Genomic DNA, 18,502 nt, shown 5'->3' with positions numbered 1-18,502 from the left:
CACAAAAGAGGAAGAGAGAAGGAGGTCATGAGCAAGGTGAAGGGGACAGGAGAGAGTATCTGGAGACAAGGTCAGACATATATTGGGAAGCAAATAACTACAACACAAATACAGTGGCACCACCACGGCAAGCTTTTCTATATTTACATAAGCTGACACAATATGTATTCATGTCTTAGTGATTATTTAGTAGAAAAGTGGTGCTGTGCAGTAAGTAATATACTTGGCAAAAAGAGGAGAAGAACCCCACTAAAGACTGCACATCTAGCACTCTGTGTCTGGACTTAGATGTGAGAAATTGGGAATTTAAAAATTAACTTTTATTAGTAGATATTAAAATTGAAAGGACTCAAAATTAAAAACAACTACAGAACTATAGGCCCCATCCTAAATTTAAAGTAAGCCTTTGATATGTTAAAGGTAGTTTAGGGGTGGTATACAGATGGTATGCGTTTACAAAGAGTTATCTAGTGCAGAATATGGTAAAGTGAGTGTGTCTTACGTATACTCACGTCTTATAATTTCTGCATTTAGAGTGAGGAATATCAGTTGTGATCACTTAATTGTCATTCGCTGAGAATGACCTCATATCTCTCATTGGACTCTATCCTACCACTATGATAATGATAGATTTAGTGACCAAATATGTAATAGCTTTATTGCTAGCTGATGTTGGCAGTGTATTTCATTGTCATCTGTAATGAGTGCCAATAATATTCAACTCCTCTCAGAGTAATAAATAAACATAAATATAATGTTTGGATTACTGCTGTCTTAGAATAAGATTTAATAAAAATTATTTCTTATGTTAGTAATTCGGCAATACTTTAAAACCCATAAAGTTATATTTATGAGGTTCACTAATGTGGCCGTGGGGCGGCAAAAAAATGTGTTGATTGTAACTGTGTACAATATTATGATAGGTGAATAGTTGTGAGTATCAGTGCTCTCGTGAGCTAAGCAAATAAACAAGGGGCTTCAGAGGGTAAATAGTGATATATCCATTCAATGGTCTGATATAATATGACCTTATTGCGTTAGCTATATATATTGTCTAAAGCTATGAGTTGCTTGACAATAGGATTGGCTGGATAATAATTTATTGTGCCACTTGTTATGACTTAATAAGTAACTCTGTCAGGGTAACTTAGAAAGTTTCAACATGTACTTGGTAATGTGGTCCAAGGACATTTATAGATTAAGCTTGAGAGTATTGATAAATCGTAATACCATGTTACTTTGATAATATTTGTACAATATATATCTCTGTACTGATAGTGGTAGAGATTATACAGTCTCTCTGGATGTCTCCCAAGTATTAATTAATAATTATATATAGGTATGTTTACTGTTGTAGTTGTAACCACTGATTCTGTGTTTACTTAGTGGTCCGTGTTACACACTGTTATTGCCTCTTTATATAGTTAGCATCAACTTATTTTAATGGAATTATCCCTTTATTATTTTGTTTTTTAGACTGATAATTATGAATATTCCTTATGTAAATGAATTTAGCGATCATAATTGTAGATAGGGCTCGTTTAACATATATAGCCCCACTCACGGCAAGAAGACTTATTCTGAATTTTACTAAATTACAGAAGAGAGTAATTATATATTATATTTGATTCCAGGGTATTCGACATTTGGTAATTTTACTGTGATTATTTACTTCTTGTGTCATTGAATATGCCTAAACTTGATTTGTGTCAAGTTAAATGTGAAGGAAGAGCAGTCGAAGGTGCTCTGCGTTTGCTAGTGCAGGGGAAGTGAGTGGATTGAAGTGATTGCCTTATTTGAGTTGTGCTGGAAAGAACTGAATTAAGTTTCGAGTGTGTGACTCTGAATCCTGGTGACTGAAGAGGATTTGGTTTGGGTCTTGTGTGATTACTGAATTACTTTGAGATCGTATAGGGATGGTGCTGTTGTGTATTCTATATCATATAGTGATGGTGCTGATAGATGATCTATAAATGTTATGTATAATCTATATATATATTTATAGATATATAATCTGTAAGTAAATTGTACCCTCATTGGGGTATCAAGTTAAAGGGAATTGTGTCCTATAAAAGTAAGTGAAAGTTTCACTCTGAGTGCCAATATGAGGAAGTGAATGATGTGAAAGTGATTAGGGGTGACTCATATAGTTATGTGCTGGGAATGTTTAAGTGTCAATGTGTGAAAATGATAAGGGGTGGCTCATATAGTTATGTGTTGGGAATATTTTTGTGTCAATATGGAATGCTACAGTTGAGGGGCAAAAGATCTGTATATCTAATGATATAACTAAAATTGAGTATTACTAGTAGGTATGATATTCATTGAGGTGGGTATTGTTTACTCCATATGTTAGTTAAGGATAAGATGATATTCTCCTACCTGATCTTACAAGGTGCATGCCTATTATTTGTTTGTTGTGTTCTGTGTTGGGTAATGATGATGACAATGGTTTTTGGTTAACTGAGACTCAAAAGTCCCGGTTTATAAGTGCACATAAAAATTGTTGTTTTCATTCATTCCGACTGGTTGAACAGAATTCAACAAATAGATCCATCTGCTTTCTCTTTTTAATAATTTTGTTTCCAGATTTCCTCCTCTAATGCCTAAATTAACTTTCTTTCATGTAATTAGCAAGAGTCCATGAGCTAGTGACGTATGGGATATACATTCCTACCAGGAGGGGCAAAGTTTCCCAAACCTCAAAATGCCTATAAATACACCCCTCACCACACCCACAATTCAGTTTTTACAAACTTTGCCTCCGATGGAGGTGGTGAAGTAAGTTTGTGCTAGATTCTACGTTGATATGCGCTCCGCAGCAAGTTGGAGCCCGGTTTTCCTCTCAGCGTGCAGTGAATGTCAGAGGGATGTGAAAAGAGTATTGCCTATTTGAATGCAGTGATCTCCTTCTACGGGGTCTATTTCATAGGTTCTCTGTTATCGGTCGTAGAGATTCATCTCTTACCTCCCTTTTCAGATCGACGATATACTCTTATATATACCATTACCTCTGCTGATTCTCGTTTCAGTACTGGTTTGGCTTTCTACAAACATGTAGATGAGTGTCCTGGGGTAAGTAAATCTTATTTTCTGTGACACTCTAAGCTATGGTTGGGCACTTTGTTTATAAAGTTCTAAATATATGTATTCAAACATTTATTTGCCTTGACTCAGAATGTTCAACTTTCCTTATTTTCAGACAGTCAGTTTCATATTTGGGATAATGCATTTGATTTAATCATTTTTTCTTACCTTCAAAAATTTGACTCTTCCCTGTGGGCTGTTAGGCTCGCGGGGGCTGAAAATGCTTCATTTTATTGCGTCATTCTTGGCGCGGACTTTTTTGGCGCAAAAATTCTTTTTCCGTTTCTGGCGTCATACGTGTCGCCGGAAGTTGCGTCATTTTTTGACGTTATTTTGCACCAAAAATGTCGGCGTTCCGGATGTGGCGTCATTTTTGGCGCCAAAAGCATTTAGGCGCCAAATAATGTGGGCGTCTTATTTGGCGCAAAAAAATATGGGCGTCGCTTTTGTCTCCACATTATTTAAGTCTCATTTTTCATTGCTTCTGGTTGCTAGAAGCTTGTTCTTTGGCATTTTTTCCCATTCCTGAAACTGTCATTTAAGGAATTTGATCAATTTTGCTTTATATATATGTTGTTTTTTCTTTTACATATTGCAAGATGTCTCACGTTGCATCTGAGTCAGAAGATACAACAGGAAAATCGCTGTCTAGTGCTGGATCTACCAAAGCTAAGTGTATCTGCTGTAAACTTTTGGTAGCTATTCCTCCAGCTGTTGTTTGTATTGATTGTCATGACAAACTTGTTAAAGCAGATAATATTTCCTTTAGTAAAGTACCATTGCCTGTTGCAGTTCCTTCAACATCTAAGGTGCAGAATGTTCCTGATAATATAAGAGATTTTGTTTCTGAATCCATAAAGAAGGCTATGTCTGTTATTTCTCCTTCTAGTAAACGTAAAAAATCTTTTAAAACTTCTCTCCCTACAGATGAATTTTTAAATGAACATCATCATTCTGATTCTGATGACTCTTCTGGTTCAGAGGATTCTGTCTCAGAGGTTGATGCTGATAAATCTTCATATTTATTTAAAATGGAATTTATTCGTTCTTTACTTAAAGAAGTACTAATTGCTTTAGAAATAGAGGATTCTGGTCCTCTTGATACTAATTCTAAACGTTTGGATAAGGTATTTAAAGCTCCTGTGGTTATTCGAGAAGTTTTTCCTGTTCCTAATGCTATTTCTGCAGTAATTTCCAAAGAATGGGATAAATTGGGTAATTCATTTACTCCTTCTAAACGTTTTAAGCAATTATATCCTGTGCCGTCTGACAGATTAGAATTTTGGGACAAAATCCCTAAAGTTGATGGGGCTATTTCTACCCTTGCTAAACGTACTACTATTCCTACGTCAGATGGTACTTCGTTTAAGGATCCTTTAGATAGGAAAATTGAATCCTTTCTAAGAAAAGCTTATCTGTGTTCAGGTAATCTTCTTAGACCTGCTATATCTTTGGCTGATGTTGCTGCAGCTTCAACTTTTTGGTTGGAAACTTTAGCGCAACAAGTAACACATCATGATTCTCATGATATTATTATTCTTCTACAGCATGCTAATAATTTTATCTGTGATGCCATTTTTGATATTATCAGAGTTGATGTCAGGTTTATGTCTCTTGCTATTTTAGCTAGAAGAGCTTTATGGCTTAAAACTTGGAATGCTGATATGGCTTCTAAATCAACTTTACTTTCTATTTCTTTCCAGGGTAACAAATTATTTGGTTCTCAGTTGGATTCCATTATTTCAACTGTTACTGGTGGGAAAGGAACTTTTTTACCACAGGATAAAAAATCTAAAGGTAAAAACAGGGCTAATAATCGTTTTCGTTCCTTTCGTTTCAACAAAGAACAAAAGCCTGATCCTTCATCCTCAGGAGCAGTTTCAGTTTGGAAACCAAACCATCTCCAGTCTGGAATAAATCCAAGCCAGCTAGAAAGGCAAAGCCTGCTTCTAAGTCCACATGAAGGTGCGGCCCTCATTCCAGCTCAGCTGGTAGGGGGCAGGTTACGTTTTTTCAAGGAAATTTGGATCAATTCTGTTCACAATCTTTGGATTCAGAACATTGTTTCAGAAGGGTACAGAATTGGTTTCAAGATGAGACCTCCTGCAAAGAGATTTTTTCTTTCTCGTGTCCCAGTAAATCCAGTAAAAGCTCAAGCATTTCTGAAATGTGTTTCAGATCTAGAGTTGACTGGAGTAATTATGCCAGTTCCAGTTCCGGAACAGGGGATGGGGTTTTATTCAAATCTCTTCATTGTACCAAAGAAGGAGAATTCCTTCAGACCAGTTCTAGATCTAAAAATATTGAATCGTTATGTAAGGATACCAACGTTCAAGATGGTAACTGTAAGGACTATATTGCCTTTTGTTCAGCAAGGGAATTATATGTCCACAATAGATTTACAGGATGCATATCTGCATATTCCGATTCATCCAGATCATTATCAGTTCCTGAGATTCTCTTTTCTGGACAAGCATTACCAGTTTGTGGCTCTGCCGTTTGGCCTAGCTACAGCTCCAAGAATTTTTACAAAGGTTCTCGGTGCCCTTCTGTCTGTAATCAGAGAACAGGGTATTGTGGTATTTCCTTATTTGGACGATATCTTGGTACTTGCTCAGTCTTTACATTTAGCAGAATCTCATACGAATCGACTTGTGTTGTTTCTTCAAGATCATGGTTGGAGGATCAATTTACCAAAAAGTTCTTTGATTCCTCAGACAAGGGTAACCTTTCTGGGTTTCCAGATAGATTCAGTGTCCATGACTCTGTCTTTAACAGACAAGAGACGTCTAAAATTGATTGCAGCTTGTCGAAACCTTCAGTCACAATCATTCCCTTCGGTAGCCTTATGCATGGAAATTCTAGGTCTTATGACTGCTGCATCGGACGCGATCCCCTTTGCTCGTTTTCACATGCGACCTCTTCAGCTCTGTATGCTGAATCAATGGTGCAAGGATTACACGAAGATATCTCAATTAATATCTTTAAAACCGATTGTTCGACACTCTCTAACATGGTGGACAGATCACCATCGTTTAATTCAGGGGGCTTCTTTTGTGCTTCCGACCTGGACTGTAATTTCAACAGATGCAAGTCTCACAGGTTGGGGAGCTGTGTGGGGATCTCTGACGGCACAAGGAGTTTGGGAATCTCAGGAGGTGAGATTACCGATCAATATTTTGGAACTCCGTGCAATTTTCAGAGCTCTTCAGTTTTGGCCTCTTCTGAAGAGAGAATCGTTCATTTGTTTTCAGACAGACAATGTCACAACTGTGGCATACATCAATCATCAAGGAGGGACTCACAGTCCTCTGGCTATGAAAGAAGTATCTCGAATTTTGGTTTGGGCGGAATCCAGCTCCTGTCTAATCTCTGTGGTTCATATCCCAGGTATAGACAATTGGGAAGCGGATTATCTCAGTCGCCAAACGTTGCATCTGGGCGAATGGTCTCTTCACCCAGAGGTATTTCTTCAGATTGTTCAAATGTGGGAACTTGCAGAAATAGATCTGATGGCGTCCCATCTAAACAAGAAACTTCCCAGGTATCTGTCCAGATCCCGGGATCCTCAGGCGGAGGCAGTGGATGCATTATCACTTCCTTGGAAGTATCATCCTGCCTATATCTTTCCGCCTCTAGTTCTTCTTCCAAGAGTAATCTCCAAGATTCTGAAGGAATGCTCGTTTGTTCTGCTGGTAGCTCCGGCATGGCCTCACAGGTTTTGGTATGCGGATCTTGTCCGGATGGCCTCTTGCCAACCGTGGACTCTTCCGTTAAGACCAGACCTTCTGTCACAAGGTCCTTTTTTCCATCAGGATCTGAAATCCTTAAATTTAAAGGTATGGAGATTGAACGCTTGATTCTTGGTCAAAGAGGTTTCTCTGACTCTGTGATTAATACTATGTTACAGGCTCGTAAATCTGTATCTCGAGAGATATATTATAGAGTCTGGAAGACATATTTCTTGGTGTCTTTCTCATCATTTTTCTTGGCATTCTTTTAGAATACCGAGAATTTTACAGTTTCTTCAGGATGGTTTAGATAAGGGTTTGTCCGCAAGTTCTTTGAAAGGACAAATCTCTGCTCTTTCTGTTCTTTTTCACAGAAAGATTGCTATTCTTCCTGATATTCATTGTTTTGTACAAGCTTTGGTTCGTATAAAACCTGTCATTAAGTCAATTTCTCCTCCTTGGAGTTTGAATTTGGTTCTGGGAGCTCTTCAAGCTCCTCCGTTTGAACCTATGCATTCATTGGACATTAAATTACTTTCTTGGAAAGTTTTGTTCCTTTTTGCCATCTCTTCTGCCAGAAGAGTTTCTGAATTATCTGCTCTTTCTTGTGAGTCTCCTTTTCTGATTTTTCATCAGGATAAGGTGGTGTTGCGAACTTCTTTTGAATTTTTACCTAAAGCTGTGAATTCCAACAACATTAGTAGAGAAATTGTGGTTCCTTCATTATGTCCTAATCCTAAGAATTCTAAGGAGAAAGCGTTTCATTCTTTGGATGTTGTTAGAGCTTTGAAATATTATGTTGAAGCTACGAAATCTTTCCGTAAGACTTCTAGTCTATTTGTTATCTTTTCCGGTTCTAGAAAAGGCCAGAAAGCTTCTGCCATTTCTTTGGCATCTTGGTTGAAATCTTTAATTCATCTTGCCTATGTTGAGTCGGGTAAAACTCCGCCTCAGAGAATTACAGCTCATTCTACTAGGTCAGTTTCTACTTCCTGGGCGTTTAGGAATGAAGCTTCGGTTGACCAGATTTGCAAAGCAGCAACTTGGTCCTCTTTGCATACTTTTACTAAATTCTACCATTTTGATGTATTTTCTTCTTCTGAAGCAGTTTTTGGTAGAAAAGTACTTCAGGCAGCAGTTTCAGTTTGAATCTTCTGCTTATGTTTTTCGTTAAACTTTATTTTGGGTGTGGATTATTTTCAGCAGGAATTGGCTGTCTTTATTTTATCCCTCCCTCTCTAGTGACTCTTGTGTGGAAAGATCCACATCTTGGGTAGTCATTATCCCATACGTTACTAGCTCATGGACTTTTGCTAATTACATGAAAGAAAACATAATTTATGTAAGAACTTACCTGATAAATTAATTTCTTTCATATTAGCAAGAGTCCATGAGGCCCGCCCTTTTTTTGTGGTGGTTATGATTTTGTATAAAGCACAATTATTCCAATTCCTTATTTTATATGCTTTCGCACTTTTTTATCACCCCACTTCTTGGCTATTCGTTAAACTGAATTGTGGGTGTGGTGAGGGGTGTATTTATAGGCATTTTGAGGTTTGGGAAACTTTGCCCCTCCTGGTAGGAATGTATATCCCATACGTCACTAGCTCATGGACTCTTGCTAATATGAAAGAAATGAATTTATCAGGTAAGTTCTTACATAAATTATGTTTTTTCTATACCTTGACAGCGTAATTCTTCAGCATTTGCTTTGTGGTATAGTAAAAAGTGATGAGCAACACTTGTGAGGGTTTTACCATCTCCTTTGTCTTTTTCAGCATTTCTTATATTACATAAGTGTTCCATCACTCTGGTCCGTAATTTACGTGTCGTCATTCCCACGTAAAGTTTGTCACATTTGCATTTGAGTGCGTATATTACGCCTTCCGTTTGGCAGCTGATGTAATTTTTAATTGTATTTTTAGTTTTAAATCTATCTATTATATGATCAGATTTAATGATGTGTTTACATGTGCTACAGTTACCAGTCTTTGTAGATGACTACTTGTAATCATATCTTTGATGTTCCGAGTTCGTTTGTATGAAATGGAGGGTCTTGTTCCAATGATATCTTTCAGAGTAGGATCTGACCTCAGAATGTGCCAATGTTTACTTAGGATTTCATTTACAGTTTTACTCTGAGAATTGTATGTAGTTATTAGTCTTGGTACATTACTACTTGGTCTCAGTTTTTTCTTTAGAAGTTCCTGTCTGTTGGTTTCTTGTGCTCTATATTTGGCCTTTTTGATGGTTCTTTTACTGTATCCTCTTTCCAACAGCCTGTTTTCCAGTTCTTGAGCTCTGATTTGAAAGGTTTTTGAATCTGAGCAATTTCTCCTAATTCTCAAAAATACTCCGGTTGGTAGACTTTTCACAGTATTAGGTGCATGTGCACTACTGTTGTGAAGTAGGCTGTTGGTTGCTGTTGACTTTCTAAAAAGATCTGTTCTGATATTTCCTTCGATATCTCTTGTTATTGTTAGGTCTAAGAAGTTGATTTTTTGTTGGTTTGCTTCATGAGTTAGTTTTATATTAACATCATTGTTGTTTAGTAATGTAATGAATTCCTGTAGTTGTTTATAGGATAGTTGCATATATTGGGAAGCAGTATTACTGAAGGGGGACAGAATTTTTGGTTTTATTCTGGAGTCTAGAGGAAGTAAGTGAAGGGATTGGAAGAGAGGTGCAGCAGGAGTGGCGTGTAAGGAAGATCAGCCTGGCAGAAGCATTCATTATAGATTGTAAAGAAGATAAGATTGTAGCTAGGGAGACCAGAGAGGATGGAGTTGCAAAAGTCAAGGCAGGAAATGATGATAGAGTGAATTAATTCTTAGTTGTGTCTTGGGTGAGGGATTCCAGAATTTTTGAGATTTTTTAAGATGGAAATAGTAGAAATTGACTGAATGTGAGGAATGTATGAACAATATTAGTCAAGTGTGACCCCAATACATCGGGCATGCTGGGTTGGTGTAGTTATTATCAACAGTTATAGAACGTTAGGAGGTAGAGATTTTGGAAGAAAGTGGAGAAATAAGGAGCTCAGTTTTGGAGATATTTAGCTTAAAAAGGGACAGTCTACTCCAAAATGTTTATTTTTTTTTAAAAAGATAGATAATGCTTTTATTACCCATTCCCCAGCTTTGCACAACCAACATATTATATTTATATACTTTATAGTGTTCAGACCTCTACATTTCTGCCTGTTTATAAGCCACTACAGACAGCCTCTTATCACTTGCTTTTTTATTAGCTTTTTACAGCAAGACACTGCTAATTCAGGTTTGCCATATATAGATAACATTGTGCTCATTCCCGTGGAGTTGTGCAGGACCCAGCATTAATTGGCTAAAATGAAAGTCTGTAAATAGCCCTGAGATAAGGGGGCAGTCTGCACAGGCTTAGATACAAGGTAATCACAGAGGTAAAATGTATATTAATATAAGAGTGTTGGTTATGTAAAACTGGGAAATGGGTAATTAATGGATTATCTGTCTTTTAAAAAAATAAAAAAATGTGAGTAGACTGGAATCTGTAGAGATGCTATGCAAATGGCTTCACTTTCTAAATCTGTCCAAGATTTGCAAGCCAAACAGCCTAAATGTTTTTATTATTTAAACGGACATAAAACAAGTTGGGATAGAGACAAAATATAATAATATGTACTTTAATTTCTTTACCTGCAAATTTATACTGCAGTGCCTCGCCATTAACCCTTTCTTTTAAGTTTCCGAATTGTAAAGCTCTAACTCCCCCCACACATTTCCTTCTATGGCTGTATCTATATCTATAGTTCTTTTGGTAGAATGCAAAAGTGCGTAGGGATTATCTGCTGGAGCATGCCATCTAAACACTGATAAGGGGGGTGGAGTAGACTGCTCCAGACAGCATGGCTATTTAAAGGGACACTGAACCTAATTTTTTCTTTCATGTTTCAGATAGAGCATGACATTTTAAGCAACTTTCTAATTTACTCCTATTATCAAATTTTCTTCATTCTCTTGGTATCTTTATTTGAAATGCAAGAATGTAAGAATGTTCAAATAACGATAGCAAGAGAACGAAGAAAAATTGATAATAGGAGTAAATTAGAAAGTTGCTTAAAATTGCATGCTCTATCTGAATCACAAAAGAAAAAAATTGGGTTCAGTGTCCCTTTAAGTATTTTTGTTTGTTTTTTGTGCTTAATTTTTTTAAAAAAATTGCAAAGTATTTTTAATTAATTAGCGCTTTTAGGATAAGCACAGATCTCAACCTATTTTCTGACACTTTAATTTCAATCCTGATGCCTGTGTCTTTGCAAGCAACTCATTCTCTTTCTTACCCTGCTGAAAACATTTCCAGTCTCTTTGAATCAGCCTTTTTTATTATAGAACATATGCCAGGTCAATTTAAAGGGGAACAGCAGCAGTTTAAAACCTTTATTAAAGGGACAGTCAAAACCAGAATTTTTGTTGTTTAAAAAGATAGATAATCCATTTATTACCCATTCCCCAGTTTTGCATAACCAACACTGTTATATTAATATACTTTATACCTATGTGATTAACTTGTATCTAAGCATCTTCTGACAGTCCCCTGATCACATGACTTTTTATTTATTATCTATTGACTTTCATTTTAGCCAATTAGTGCAGTGTCTGCCACAAGCCACGGGCGTGATCACAATGTTATCTATATGGCTCACATGAAATAGCACTCCCCTGTTGTGAAAAGCAAATAAAAAAGCATGTGACAAGAGGTGGCCTTCAAGGGCTTAGAAATTATCATATGAGCCTTCCTAGGTTTAGCTTTCAACTAAGAATACCAAGAGAACAAAGCAAAATTGGTGATAAAAGTAAATTGAAAAGTTGTTTAAAATTACATGCCCTATCTGAATCATGAAAGTTTTTTTGGACTTGACTGTCCCTTTAAGGCCTGTGAATTACTGTTTTCTTTGAAAACCAAGGGCCGGATCCGATATGCAGCATCGCCCGCAAAAGCCGGCGACGCTAACATTTGCGCTGGTTTGGTATCCTATATACAGCGTAACCTAGAAGTTACACTCGTATATTTCTGCCGTCGCCCGTAGTTTTTTGGGCCATAGGCAGGTATACCAAACCAGCGCAGTTTGGTATCCAATATACAGCGTAAGGACTTACGTGGTGAAAATGGAGAAATCTTACTCCATTTTCACCTCGCTACAAATTGCAGCCATAGTAAGCCTTACGCTGTCTATTGGAGCCCCGTAACTCCCTAAACTAGCTGCAAAATAAACCTAACACCTAACGCATGCACAATGTCTATCTACCTGTCAACCGCGATCCCCCGCCGCAATCCCTAATAAAGTTATTAACCCCTAAACCGCCGCACACGGACCCCGCCGCCACCTACAATAAAAGTATAACCCCCTAATGTGATCCCCCTACACCGTCGCAAGCTACATTACATACCCCCTAATGTGAGTCCCTTACACCGCCGCCATCTATCTTACCTACCCCCTAAACTGAGCCCCTACCCCGCCGCCATCTATCTTACCTACCCATTAAAGTGAGCCCCTACCCCGCCGCCATCTACCTTACCTACCCCCTAAACTGAGCCCCTTACACCACCGCCATCTATTTTAAAAATATTAACCCCTAATTTAATCCCCCTACACTGCCGCCAGCTATATTAACTATATTAACTCTAATTATATTAGGGTTAATATAGTTATTATATATATTAACTATTAACCCTAATTATATTAGGGTTAATATAGTTAATATCGTTATTATATTATATATATATTAAGTATAATAAACCTATCTAACGCTAACACCCCTAACTAAATTCTTATTAAAATAGATCTAATTAATATTAATATTATTAATTAAACTATTCCTATTTAAATCTAAATACTTACCTATAAAATAAACCCTAAGATAGCTACAATGTAATTAATAATTACATTGCAGCTATTTTAGGGTTTATATTTATTTTACAGGTAACTTGGTATTTATTTTTAGGTACAATAGCTATTAAATAGTTAATAACTATTTACTAGCTACCTAGTTAAAATAATTACCAATTTACCTGTAAAATAAATCCTAACCTAAGTTACAAATACACCTACACTATCAATAAATTAAATAAACTGCAAATATCTAAACTAAAATACAATAAAATAATCTAAACTTAATTACAAAAAACAAACAAACAATAAATTACAAAAAATAAAAAAAATATTACAAGATTTTTAATCTAATTACACCTATTCTAAGCCCCCTAATAAAATAATAAAGCCCCCCAAAATAAAAAAAATTCCCTGCCCTATTCTAAATTAAAAAAAGTTCAAAGCTCTTTTACCTTACCAGCCCTTAAAAGGGCCTTTTGCGGGGCATGCCCCAAAGAATTCTGCTCTTTTGCCTGTAAAAGAAAAACACAATAACACCCCCCAACATTACAACCCACCACCCACATACCCCTATTCTAAACCCACCCAAACCCCCCTTAAAAAAAACGAACACTACCCCCCTGAAGATCTCCCTACCTTGTATTCACCCAGCCGGGCCAAACTCTTCATCCGATCCGGGCGATGTCCAATGAAGCGGCAGTGAAGTCTTCTTCCATCCGGGCGATGTCTTCAATCAAGCGGCAGTGAAGTCTTCTTCCATCCGGAGATGTCTACTTCCACCCCGCGATGTCTTCAAGCAAAGCGGCATCTTCAATCTTCTTTCTTCGCTCTTCCGCCGCGGAGCATCCATCCGGCACAACGACTTCCCGACGAATGAGGTACCTTTAAATGACGTCATCCAAGAAGGATTCTATCAGCCAATCGGAATTAAGGTAGAAAAATCTGATTGGCTGATTGAATCAGCCAATCAGATTCAAGTTCAATCCGATTGGCTGATTGGTTCATGGTAGATGGCGGCGGGGTAGGGGCTCACGTTAGTGGGTAGGTAAGGTAGCTGGCGGCGGGGTAGGTGCTCACTTTAGGGGGTAGGTAAGATAGATGGCGGCGGGGTAGGGGGCTCAGTTTAGGGGGTAGGTAAGATAGATGGCAGCGGTGTAAGGGACTCACATTAGGGGGTATGTAATGTAGCTTGCGACGGTGTAGGGGGATCACATTAGGGGGTTATAGATTTAATATAGCTGGCGGCGGGGTCCGGGAGCGGCGGTTTAGGGGTTAATAACTTTATTAGGTGGCGGCGGGGTCCGGGAGCGGCGATTTAGGGGTTAATACATTTTTTATTGTTAGGATAGTGAGGGGGATAGCGGATAGAGGGTTATACGTGTCGGGCTATGTTAGGGAGGCGTGTTAGACAGTACGGGAGATTTAATAACTTTAGTCAGGTTTTGTAGGCGCCCGCAGTTTCTAAAGTGCCGTAAGTCACTGGCGACTCCAGAAATTTGTGCTTACGCAGATTTCTGGACATCGCTGGTTTGTCAGACTTACGGCACTTTAGCCTCTGACGGCGCCGTATATGGGATAGCTCGAGATGCGAGCTGAAACTGCAGGCGGCGGGGGTTCCCTCGCTTGCGCCGCAAACTACGCTCTTTATCGGATCGCGCCCCAAAACTTTTTGTTCAGATTTTCTGAAAGTTAGAACTGCTATTTCTTTATCAGATGAGCCCCTTAAAGGGACATACAACACAAAAATGTACTTCATGATTTAGGTAGAACATACAATTTTAAACAACTTTCCAGTTTACTTCTATTATCAAATTTGTTTCATTCTCTTGGTATCATTTGTTGAAGAAGCAGTAATGCACTACTGGTTTCTAACTGAATACATGGGTGAGCCAATGACAACCAGCATATATATATATATGCAGCCACCAATCAGCAGCTAGAACCTAGGTTATTTGCTGCTCCTGAGCTTTCCTAGATAAACCTATTGTCAAAAGATAACAAAAGAAGGAAGCAAATTAAATAACAAACGTAAATTGGAAAGTTGTTTGAATATCTATTTATGTATTTACTGTCTCTTTAAGGGCTAGATTTATTTTATTTTATTTATAAAATATTTTACCAGGAAGGATACATTGAGATGTCTCTCATTTTCAAGTATGTCCTGGGTCCACAAAACATTGCATTGATACAATAGGGTACAATAAAATACAAAAACAATAATACATAATATATGCAAAATTTAACATAAAACAGGTAGGAAATATTTAATCAACCATGATAGGTGCATTCTGTTTTGAGATATGTAGAGAGGGATCTCTTAAAGGATATTAGGCTTGGGGAATGTTTTAAAGTGTGCGGGAGGTCGTTCCATAATTGTGGTGCTCTGTAGGAAAAGGCGGATTGAGCTGCTTTCTTTTTGTATGGATTACAAGTGGAGCAGTAATTACCACTCCCACAAGTAAAAATGTTGCGCTCGCACAAAACCTGTTGCCCGCAAAAAATTAACCAGAGGATATTGCGGTCATGCTATCACAGTAACCCAATTTAAATTAATGGAGCAGCAATGTTAAATAAAACCTAACACCTACACTCACATATTAACCCCATCACAATAAGCCCCTACTCTAATAACTCCTAATCTGCCACAACCCCCACCGCAATAAACACCCTACACTATTAACCCCTAAAATGCTACATAGCCCACCCCAAATTACCCCACTACACTATTAATATTTGTAAATCCTCTACAGCTACCATCATATCCAATAATGCTTTCTATTATATTTTTATGATGTAACACACTAGAGGATCCACTAGGGGGAGTTAATGTTCCATGTATAAGGTCTGGAGAAGAACACTGTTGAGGTTTGTTATAATGGTACAATTAGGGGTAGATTTATCAAAGGCTAGGCGAACTCTGTATATGCTTCGCCTGTAACTGTACCCCAGCTCGCCTCCGGAGAAGCGCACACGTGCACCTGAATTTATAAAAAAAATAGATGTAATTTTGCGCTTTTAGTAAAAAGGCGAGCTGGGGCGTAACAATGATAAATTTCGCCTGTCAGAAAAAGCATTTACTCCCTATTTATCACAGTACATCCCTATAAATAATTACGCCGCCATGTCTTGATTATTAAAAAAGCATTTTTTAAGTATCTATTTTGCGCATATTTATATTATAAAATGTTTCTGTGCTGTTTTTGCCATATGTTGGTAATTTAAGATCGCAAAAATCAATATATCGATATATCGATATATCGATATATATATAAAATTCTTGGTACCCGTATGCGCCTGTGGAAGCGCAAATTTCTGGCAATAAAAGTCTCTTCTTGGCGCCAAGCCTTTGAAAAATGATTTAAAAGAAGAAAGTACTGCATCACAAGATGTAAAAGCATGTATTATAATGGTGTTCGTCTGTATGGCGAAATATAGAACACGCAATGTAAGGAGAAATTTCACTTCCCTATCGGCACAAAGCAATGATAAATAAGAAACTGTGCATATTTGTAGGTCGGGCTGTGAAATTACGCCTATTACTAATGTATATTGGTGCACTCGGGGAGCGCACCCGTGCGCCTTAGGCGAATGCAAAGAAGTTTCAGATTTGCACAATTATAGGCGCAGATTGCTTTCATAAATATGTCGATTAGTGCGTATGCGTTATTTTGCCCGCAATTACAGGCAAATTGCTTTGATAAATTTACCCCTTAGTTATAGCATGACAATTGTCTGTTGCACTGATGCTGTTGGAGTTCTGTGAATAAACAGATTTTTGTTTTGCAAAATGTGCAGGAGTTAGGTCTTCAGCATAAAAAGACACATTGCTACAGTAAACCACAGACTAACAAGCAAAACATAAATACATTTTGATACAATACAAATATTAAAGGGATAGTCTAGTCAAAAATAAACTTTCATGATTCAGATAGAGCATGCAATTTTAAGCAACGTACTAATTTACTCCTATTATCAATTATTCTTTGTTCTCTTGGTATCTTTATTTGAAAATGCAAGAATGTAAGCTTAGGAGCTGGCCCATTTTTGTTTCAGCACCTGAGTAGCACTTGCTGATTGGTAGCTACATTTATACACCAATCAGCAAGTGCTACCCAGGAGCTTAGCCAAAAATGGGCCAGCTCCTACGCTTACATTCTTGCTTTTTCAAACAAACATACCAAGAGAACAAAGAAAAATTGATAATAGAAGTAAATTAGAAAGCTGCTTAAAATTGCATGCTCTATCTGAATCATCAAAGTAAAATTTTGACTAGACTATCCCTTTAAGAAAATATAGCAAAACTTGAGTCCCTTGGTTAGTGTGTTCTACTTCTTAATCTCAGCTATCCAAAAGTAGATCACAACATAAAGAGAAGGATAAGAAAATAATGACGTATGTCCAAACTAAATGGTATAAAGATGAATTAACTACCTGATACTCATGCAGTATAGATCAATAAATATCCCTTCATATGTGCTTGCTGTTTGATTAAAAGGCAAGTCAACCCAAAATTTGTTCAAATTCCTACAGATAAAGTTTCAAACGATTAATATTGCCAACTGTAGCCCAATTTCGTAAGATATATAGTTTGCCAGTAAAAACACTTACTATTTGTAAGACAGATACACTGTCTATAATAGCGACAATCCCTTCCATGTAGACTATTCTCTATTTTCTTTTATATATATATATATATATATATATATATATATATATATATATATATATATTATTTTTATTGAAGTACCATAATACAAAATACAAAGCATAGTTGGTGAGAGACACATTACGTAAGTCTATCCACTTTACAAGTATGCAGAATCTTAGAGGTATAATTGTCCCAAAGATGGTACTTGTTTTGCTGTTAGGCAGTAATGGAAGTCCAGATGAAGCTTAGTAGATGTTAGTCTCTGAGTATAGTCAGTGCTTCATATGGGTATATTTAGAACTAGAAGTAGAATAATAATAAATAGAACAAGTAGACAATAACAATAACAAGGTGCGTTACACCGAATCTTATACACCTGAGAAGTTAACAGTTGGTTAGGAACCATGTAAACAATGGAACGTATAACAGGTGCTATCGAGCTTGGTTATCTCCAGATTTCAGGGAGAGGAAAAAAAAAGAAGGGGGAAGAGAGAAAAGTGGGAAAGGTAGGGTGTGGAAGGGGATGGGGGATGATGAGTGATTCACCTGGATCTAGTCACTCATTACTTGCAGAGTGTTTGAGATAGTCTCATATGTTAAGGACTAGCATGTGGACTGTGGGGGAGGGAGTCACAAGGGGCCCAAATGTTTGAGGGTAGGTCTAGGGTTCTTCTATTTAGGGATACAGCTTCCTCCATTTTCCTGATGTAGTAGAGTATCTATAACTTTCTGAAGTGAGGGGGCAGAGGGTTACTTCCCATGTCTCATGATGGCTAACTTGGCCGCCATTAAGATGTAGATAAAAAAGTTATTTCTGTGACTTTAGAATTCTAGGGATAGCTATGTGTAGTAAATATGTTTTGGGGCCTAAGCCTTTCGGTAGGTGTCAATCTAGAGCAGAAGTCAAGTATATCATCCCAAAACTGTCTTAATGCCGGACAATGCCACCAGGCATGTAGGTTGTTTCCAATTTCCACACAGGACCCAGTACCACCTAGTCAGTAGTTTAAAATATAATTCAAAGAGAGTTACACAGTGTATGGATCGCCTGGTGTCCCTAATAGTAGACATGTGCATGGCGAAAAAAATTTGGTTTGGATCGATTCGGATGTTTTCTAATTTCGGATCGATTCGAATTCGGAAAAATTTGAATCAATTTGTTTC

This window comes from Bombina bombina, chromosome 6 (genome assembly GCF_027579735.1).
Source record: "Bombina bombina isolate aBomBom1 chromosome 6, aBomBom1.pri, whole genome shotgun sequence".
NCBI lineage: Eukaryota > Metazoa > Chordata > Amphibia > Anura > Bombinatoridae > Bombina > Bombina bombina.
The sequence above is the reverse complement of the archived record's forward strand: the minus strand, read 5'-3'. Positions refer to the sequence as shown.